The following is an 8,471-nucleotide window of genomic DNA, read 5'->3' as shown; positions in this document are numbered from 1 at the left end:
CGGAGTGGATTTTGTGTATGTGTGTGTTACAAGAATTAGCAGCGTCAGTTAACTTGTTCCGCGCGTGCACGCACACACACACATGCAACCACGTCAGCGCTTGTGTGTGCGCGTACTACCAATAAAAGACTGTACATCCTCAGTGCAGCAAAAAAAAATCATGTCAGAAATTAGTCCAGCTTTTCATTCTTTCTTCCTGCTAACAGCCTCCAGACAGCGCAGTGGATTTGTTTTGTGTGTGTGTGTGTGTGTGCGCGTTGTGTGTGTGTGTGCGCACACCCTGTATGGGCGTGCATGCGTGGGTGCATGTGCACGTGCGTGCATGAGCATGTGTGTGTTTCTGTGCACGCATGTGTGCGTGCATGTGCACACGCATGCATGTGGGTGTGTGCACATGTGCAGAGTGCAATGGTACCAAACATATGGAACCAAATTTGCACTCTAAATGGAACTACACTCTAAATCAATGCAACACAAATGGGACAATTAATCCATGTCATGTGACATACAAAGCACCAATCAAATGACAAGGATCCATTCAGCTGTTATACGAGGGCTGTCCATAAAGTATAGGTCCTTTTTATTTTTTTCAAAAACTATATGGATTTCATTCATATGTTTTTACGTCAGTCATGCTTGAACCCTCGTGCGCATGTGTGAGTTTTTCCATGCATGTCGGTGATGTCATTCGCCTGTGAGCTCCTTGTGGGAGGAGTCATCCAGCCCCTCGTCGGAATTCCTTTGTCTGAGAAGTTGCTGAGAGACTGGCGCTTTGTTTGATCAAATTTTTTTCTAAACCTGTGAGACACATCGAAGTGGACATGGTTCGAAAAATGAAGCTGGTTTTCAGTGAAAATTTTAACGGCTGATGAGAGATTTTGAGGCGATACTGTCGCTTTAAGGACTTCCTGTTGTGTGGGCCGCTGAAGAGGAGGTACTGCTGGCCCACCACCACAAGATGGCGCCCTGCTTGAAGAGCGGGCTTCAAGCACGAGAGGGCGTCGGCTTTGCTGGAGGTGACAGCTGTCATTAACACAAGCTGTCACCCATCACCACCACTACAAAGACCGGACTGCAACTCCACCGCCTCGCCGAGAAATCAACTACCATTCAGGTAATTTCTCTGCTGACTGACACTTTGTGTGTAATAACCTGAACTTCTGTTGCAGCCGTTTTCCTGGAGTGTGTCCTTATCTGAGGGATTGGCGTTTGGTGTGAAAGCGACGGCTTCGCCTCACACTCCAACCCAGATAAGTGGTTGACCAGGAGCTGCACGAGTGTGTGTGATTGGAGGTGGAGGTTTTCCCTCCTTTACTTAATACAGACTGTGGGATTACTGAGTGTGCGAACTCACACTCATCTGGACTGTCTCTGTTCTCTGCCAGCAGTAGCGGGTCTGACTGCTGAAGACAGCGGCCACCTGGGGCGCAGGGCTTGGCGGCTCCGGTGTTCTTCAGCTCCGTTGGTGTTGGAAGCTGTGTGGGGATCCAGCTCTTCTCTCTCCAGGCGTCTTCTATCGTCGAGCCTGCCCACACGTCACCTGGTGTATGATTGACAGTCCACCATATTGTTATTGTCTGTACGTTGTTGTGCGATTCACAACATTAAATTGTTACTTTTTGGCTTATCCATTGTCCGTTCATTAACGCCCCCTGTTGTGGGTCCGTGTCACGACACTTTCACAACACTTCCCACGGTGCGAGACGTCGCTCAACGCTCTCAGGCGCCGTCATCAGCCTGTTTCAAGCTGAAAACCTCCATATTTCAGGCTCTATTGATCCAGGACGTCGTGAGAGAACAGAGAAGTTTCAGAAGAAGTCGGTTTCAGCATTTTATCCAGATATTCCACTGTTAAAGGAGATTTTTTTAATGAAAGACGTGCGGACGGGTCCGCGCATCGGGACGCAGCCGGCGCGGTGCGGCGGCACAGGAAAAACACCTCCGTGTTGATAACCATTTGTAAAATCCAGGCGGCTTTTGATGGCTGTCAGTGGAGTGAGTATATGAGAAATTGTTTAACAGCTGGACATGTTCCAACTTGTCCTTAAGGCTTCCAACAGAGGTGTTTTTCCTGTGGCGGAGCGTCGCGGCGGCTGCGAGCCGACGCTGCAATCCACCCGCACGTCTTTCATTAAAAAAATCTCCTTTAACAGTGGAATATCCGGATAAAATGCTGAAACCGACTTCTTCTGAAACTTCTCTGTTCTCTCACGACGTCCTGGATCAATAGAGCCTGAAATGTGGAGGTTTTCAGCTTGAAACAGGCTGATGACGCCGCCTGAGAGCGCTGCGCGACGTCTCGCACCGTGGGAAGTCCTTAAAGCGACAGTATCACCTCAAAATCTCTCATCAGCCGTTAAAATTTTCACTGAAAACCAGCTTAATTTTTCAAACCATGTCCACTTCGATGTGTCTCACAGGTTTAGAAAAAATTTTGATCAAACAAAGCGCCAGTCTCTCAGCAACTTCTCAGACAAAGGAATTCCGACGAGGGGCTGGACGACTCCTCCCACAAGGAGTGCTCACAGGCAAATGACGTCACCGACAGGCGTGGAAAAAATCACGCATGCGCACGAGGGTTCAAGCATGTCTGACGTAAAAACAAATGAATGAAATCCATATAGTTTTTGAAAAAAATAAAAAGGACCTATACTTTATGGACAGACCTCGTATAAAACTGAATAAAACAAAGACTAATCATTTTGAAACATATATTTGAGCCAACCAACACACTTCCCATTAGTGTGTATGAACAAGTGAGGCCTGTTTAGGAATAAAAAGAGAAACAATTTTAATAAAAATATTGGGGATGTTTAACAATTTACTCTAATAATGTATTTACATATGAAAAATATTTTAAAATGGTTAAACTCGAGATTAAAAACAATTTAAAAGTAGTTTCAAATGGACTTTGTGTGAAAAAGCAAAGTGCGCACGTTTCAAACATGCAGTTGTGCCTCACTACCACCAGGTGGCTTTGAACATAAACATTAAAAACATTTTGGTGAAATTAAACATTTTATCTCTGTTACAAATGTCATAATCAATTCATCACGTGAGTACTTTATCAAGAAAAAAAAAATACAAATTTAGATTTGGTTCATGTTCTTAAATGTGAGGATTTCTATTCTATTCTTACTGGAGATTAACTTTTTTCTTGGTGTCAAACTGAGATATACGAAAGATGACAATGTAATCACTTAAAATGTTATCTTTATTTTCTGTGTTTTTGACAGCCTTTCATTCAAAAGTAAAATGTCTTAAACTGGCTTCAATCTTATCAGCTTAGAGGTCAAATCAGATCTGGGAGCAGGAGCTAGTGCCGCGTGCTGCCACATCCACCACACTATGTATCTGCCTTGAGTTCTGGATGGCAACCACTCGGTCAGACCACCTGGTTTTGAGATTGGTGATGATTTTGGTTTAATACTGTTTCACACTCAGAATAGACATGTTTATAGAGTTCATAGTAGTAAGTCCCTTCGGCCGCTCCCTTGTTTTCACTTGGTGTCGCCACAGCAGATGCAAGGTGGATCTTGCATGTCGATTTGGCACAAGTTTTATGCCGGAGGCCTTTCCTGAAGCAACTCCACATTACATGGAGAAATGTGGCAGGGGTGGGGTTTGAACCGGGCACTGAAACCAAGCATTTTAATTGGCTGTTAAATACAACAGCTCTTTGAAACTTGATTTATAAAGGGTATATAAGAGAAACCAATTTGAATAGATTTCAAATAAATATATTGTAACTTTTAGACTGCTATTCTGAAAATCTCTCCTAGGATTATGAGGGATTGTTGTTGTTGTCTTTTTCATTCATTCATTCATTCATTGCCTGCCACCTATCCAGGTCACTGTTGCAGTAGACAAAGCCGCTCACCCCACACTTCCCTATCCTCAGCCAAATACTCTCATCCTGTAACTGTAGTGTAAGAGTGTAAGACCACATACCCAACGGAAGAATCTCATTTCTGACGCTTATATGAGGTCTATTAGAAAAGTATCCGAACTTATTATTTTTTTCAAAAACCATATGGATTTGAATCACGTGTGATTACATCAGACATGCTTGAACCCTCGTGGGCATGCAAGAGTTTTTTCACGCCTGTCGGTTACGTCATTCGCCTGTGGGCAGTCTTTGAGTGAGGAGTGGCCCACCCTCTCGTCGATTTTTTCATTGTTTAGGAATGGCTCAGAAATGGTGTGGTTCCGGCTCTTCTCAGGACAGACGTCTTCTATCCTCGAGCCTGCCCACACGTCACCTTTGTGTATTGACTGCTATCAGATTCTGAGATTGTCTGTATATTTGTTGTGCACATTCACAACATTAAATTGTTACCTTTTGGCTCATCTATTGACCGTTCATTTGCGCCCCCTGTTGTGGGTCCGTGTCACTACACTTTCCCCAACAGGATATCTCGGCCAACGTCATGGATCCCGAGGGGCGTCAACCATCTGTTGGACAGCCAATGGAAGAGCAGGGTGCGCAGGCGTCAGCTGGAGGCGTGATTGGTGAGTTGCAGCACATCCTCACTGCCTTTACCGCTCGGATGGACCTGATAACCGAGCAAAACGTCATCCTTAATCGCAGGATGGGGGCTCTCACCGCGCAGGTGGAAGCGCGCGCTCAGGGCGCTGCTGCAGCTCCTCCTCCTGCCGACCCGGTGCCGAATACAGACATTCCACTGGTCATTCAACGACCCCCCCACCATCCCCTGAAGCATACATAAGCCCCCCAGAGCCGTACGGAGGTTGTGTGGAGACGTGCGCGGACTTTCTTATGCAGTGTTCGCTCGTCTTTGCACAACGTCCCGTGATGTACGCGTCTGACGCCAGCAAGGTGGCTTACGTGATTAATTTGCTTCGAGGCGAGGCACGCGCTTGGGCTACAGCGCTTTGGGAACAGAGTTCACGGCTCCTCGCCTCTTATACTGGGTTTGTGAGGGAGCTCAGAACTGTTTTTGATCACCCTAACAGAGGCGAAACCGCGTCTACCATGCTGCTGTCAATGAGACAGGGGCGCCGCAGCGCAGCCGAATATGCAGTCGACTTCCACATCACGGCTGCGAGATCCGGCTGGAATATGACTGCGCTCCGCGCCGCCTTCATAAACGGACTGTCGTCGGTCCTGAAGGAGCACTTGGTGGCTAAGGAGGAACCGCGGGATTTGGCTGAGCTTATCAATTTGGTTATACGATTGGACAATCGGTTAGAAGAACGCCGACAGGAGCGAGGCAAAGGGCGTGGTCAGGCACAAGCCGTCCCTCTTCCTCCCGGGTCCGAAAGAGAGCCGTCTTCCCCACGCTCCACAGCCACAGCGCTCCGTGTGGCTACAGCTCCCCCTGCTGACGGTGCTAGGGACACGAGCAGGGCCACATTCAGACAGAGGAGGCTGGTCCGCGGGGAGTGTTTTGTCTGCGGCTCGAGTGAGCATCAGCAGAGAGACTGCCTCAAACGGTCAAAACACAAACGCCCGCCCTTAGAGACTGGGCTGAGGGGGGGTCAAAACATTCACGTGGGTCATACACATCTGTCAACATGACTCCCAGTTAAAATCCTGAGCGGGGATTTAACCCTTCAAGCCCCAGCACTGGTGGACACGGGGTCAGAAGGGAATCTGCTGGATAACAGATGGGCAAGGGAGGTAGGGCTCTCTCTGGTGGCGCTTTCTTTACCAGTGAAGGTGCGAGCACTAGATGGCACTCTTCTCCCTTTTATCACACACAAGACACTACCTGTAACCCTGGCAGTGTCTGGGAATCACCGGGAGGAGATTGAGTTTTTTGTAACTCCTTCTACCTCCCGCGTGATTTTGGGCTTCCCATGGATGATTAAACACAATCCCCGGATTGATTGGCCATCTGGGGCTGTGACTCAGTGGAGCGAAACCTGCCACCGGAAGTGTTTTGGATCCTTGGTTCCTCCCGGTGTAAATGCTAATGAGGAGGTTAAAGTCCCTCCCAATCTGACGGCGGTGCCAGTTGAGTACCACGACCTTGCTGACATCTTCAGCAAGGATCTGGCGCTCACCCTTCCCCCGCACCGTCCGTATGATTGTGCCATTGATTTGGTCCCGGGCGCTGAGTACCCGTCCAGCAAGCTGTACAACCTCTCACGTCCTGAGCGCGAATCAATGGAGACCTACATCCGGGACTCATTAGCTGCCGGGCTGATCCGGAATTCCACCTCCCCGATGGGTGCAGGTTTCTTTTTTGTGGGCAAGAAAGATGGCAGACTCCGTCCATGCATTGATTACAGGGGGCTGAACGACATAACGGTTCGTAATCGATACCCTTTACCCCTGTTGGATTCAGTGTTCACGCCCCTGCATGGAGCCCAAATTTTCACCAAACTGGACCTTAGGAATGCGTATCACCTGGTTCGGATCCGGAAGGGAGACAAATGGAAGATGGCATTTAACACCCCATTAGGTCATTTTGAGTACCTGGTCATGCCGTTCGGCCTGACTAACACCCCCGCGACATTCCAAGCATTGGTAAACGACGTCTTGTGGGACTTCCTGCACCGATTCGTCTTCGTATATCTGGATGACATACTCATCTTTTCCCCGGACCCTGAGACTCATGTCCAGCATGTACGTCAGGTCCTGCAGCGGTTGTTGGAGAACCGGCTGTTTGTGAAGGGCGAGAAGTGTAAGTGTCACCGCACCTCTTTGTCCTTCCTGGGGTTCATGATCTCCTCCAACTCCGTCGCCCCCTGGCCAAGGTTGCGGCAGTGAGAGATTGGCCCCAACCAACAAGCCGCAGGAAGCTGCAACAGTTCCTCGGCTTTGCAAATTTCTACAGGAGGTTCATTAAGGGCTACAGTCAGGTAGTTAGCCCCCTGACAGCCCTGACCTCTCCAAAAGTCCCCTTCACCTGGTCGGATCGGTGCGAAGCCGCGTTCAAGGAGTTGAAACGCTGGTTCTCCTCTGCACCAGTTCTGGTGCAGCCCGACCCTAGCCGCCAGTTTGTGGTTGAAGTGGACGCCTCTGACTCAGGGATAGGAGCCGTGCTATCCCAGAGCGGAGAGACCGATAAGGTTCTTCACCCGTGTGCCTACTTTTCTCGCAGGTTGACCCCCGCTGAATGGAACTATGACGTCGGCAATCGGGAACTCCTTGTGGTGAAAGAGGCTCTTGAGGAGTGGAGACACCTGTTGGAGGGAGCGTCTGTGCCGTTCACGGTTTTCACTGACCATCGGAACCTGGAGTATATCAGGACCGCCAGGCGGCTGAACCCCAGGCAAGCCCGCTGGTCACTGTTCTTCGGACGTTTTGACTTCCGGATCACCTATCGCCCCGGGACCAAGAACCAGAGATCGGATGCCTCGTCCCGGGTACACGAAGACGAATTCAAAACTGAGCTGTCGGATCCACCAGAGCCCATCATTCCGGAGTCCACTATCGTGGCCACCCTCTCCTGGGACGTGGAGAAGACCGTCCGGGAGGCCCTGGCACGGAGCACGGATCCCGGAACTGGGCCGAAGAACCGACTGTACGTCCCACCAGAGGCCAGAGCTGCAGTATTGGACTTCTGTCACGGTTCCAAGCTCTCCTGTCATCCAGGGGTGCGAAGGACCGTGGCAGTTGTCCGGCAGCGCTTCTGGTGGGCGTCTATGGAGGCCGACGTCCGGGAGTATATCCAGGCCTGCACCACCTGTGCCAGGGGCAAGGCAGACCACAAGAGGTCCCAAGGCCTTCTCCAGCCGCTTCCTGTGCCTCATCGCCCCTGGTCCCATATCGGCCTGGATTTTGTCACGGGCCTCCCGCCATCCCAGGGCAACACCACCATCCTCACGATAGTGGACCGATTCTCCAAGGCGGCCCACTTCGTGGCCCTCCCGAAGCTCCCAACGGCCCAGGAGACAGCAGACCTCCTGGTCCACCACGTCGTCCATCTGCATGGGATACCAACTGACGTAGTCTCGGATCGTGGTCCCCAGTTTTCCTCTCAAGTCTGGAGGAGTTTCTGCAGAGAACTGGGGGCCACCGTGAGCCTCTTGTCCGGGTACCACCCACAGACGAACGGACAGGCAGAACGGGCCAACCAAGAGTTGGAACAGAACCTCCGCTGTGTGACATCTGCGCACCCGACGGCCTGGAGTAACCATCTGGCCTGGATCGAGTATGCATATAACAGCCAGGTGTCTTCTGCCACCGGCCTCTCCCCATTTGAGGTGTGTCTGGGGTACCAGCCCCCATTGTTTCCCGTGGTGGAGGGAAAGGTCGGTGTGCACTCGGGTGTGGCGCACCACCTGTTCTGCCTTGTTAAAGGCCTGGACGAGGGCAAAGGCCCATGCAGACCGCCGGTGGTCCCCGGCCCCTGCATACCAGCCCGGCAGGAGGTGTGGTTATCAACGAAGGACATCCCCCTCCAAGCGGACTCACCTAAGTTGAAAGACAGGTACATTGGACCATTTAAAATCCTCAAGATCCTCAGCCCTGCCTCAGTGAAGCTCCAACTCCCGGC

This window comes from Thalassophryne amazonica, chromosome 2 (genome assembly GCF_902500255.1).
Source record: "Thalassophryne amazonica chromosome 2, fThaAma1.1, whole genome shotgun sequence".
NCBI classification, from domain to species: domain Eukaryota; kingdom Metazoa; phylum Chordata; class Actinopteri; order Batrachoidiformes; family Batrachoididae; genus Thalassophryne; species Thalassophryne amazonica.
Note: the sequence above shows the minus strand (reverse complement) of the source record.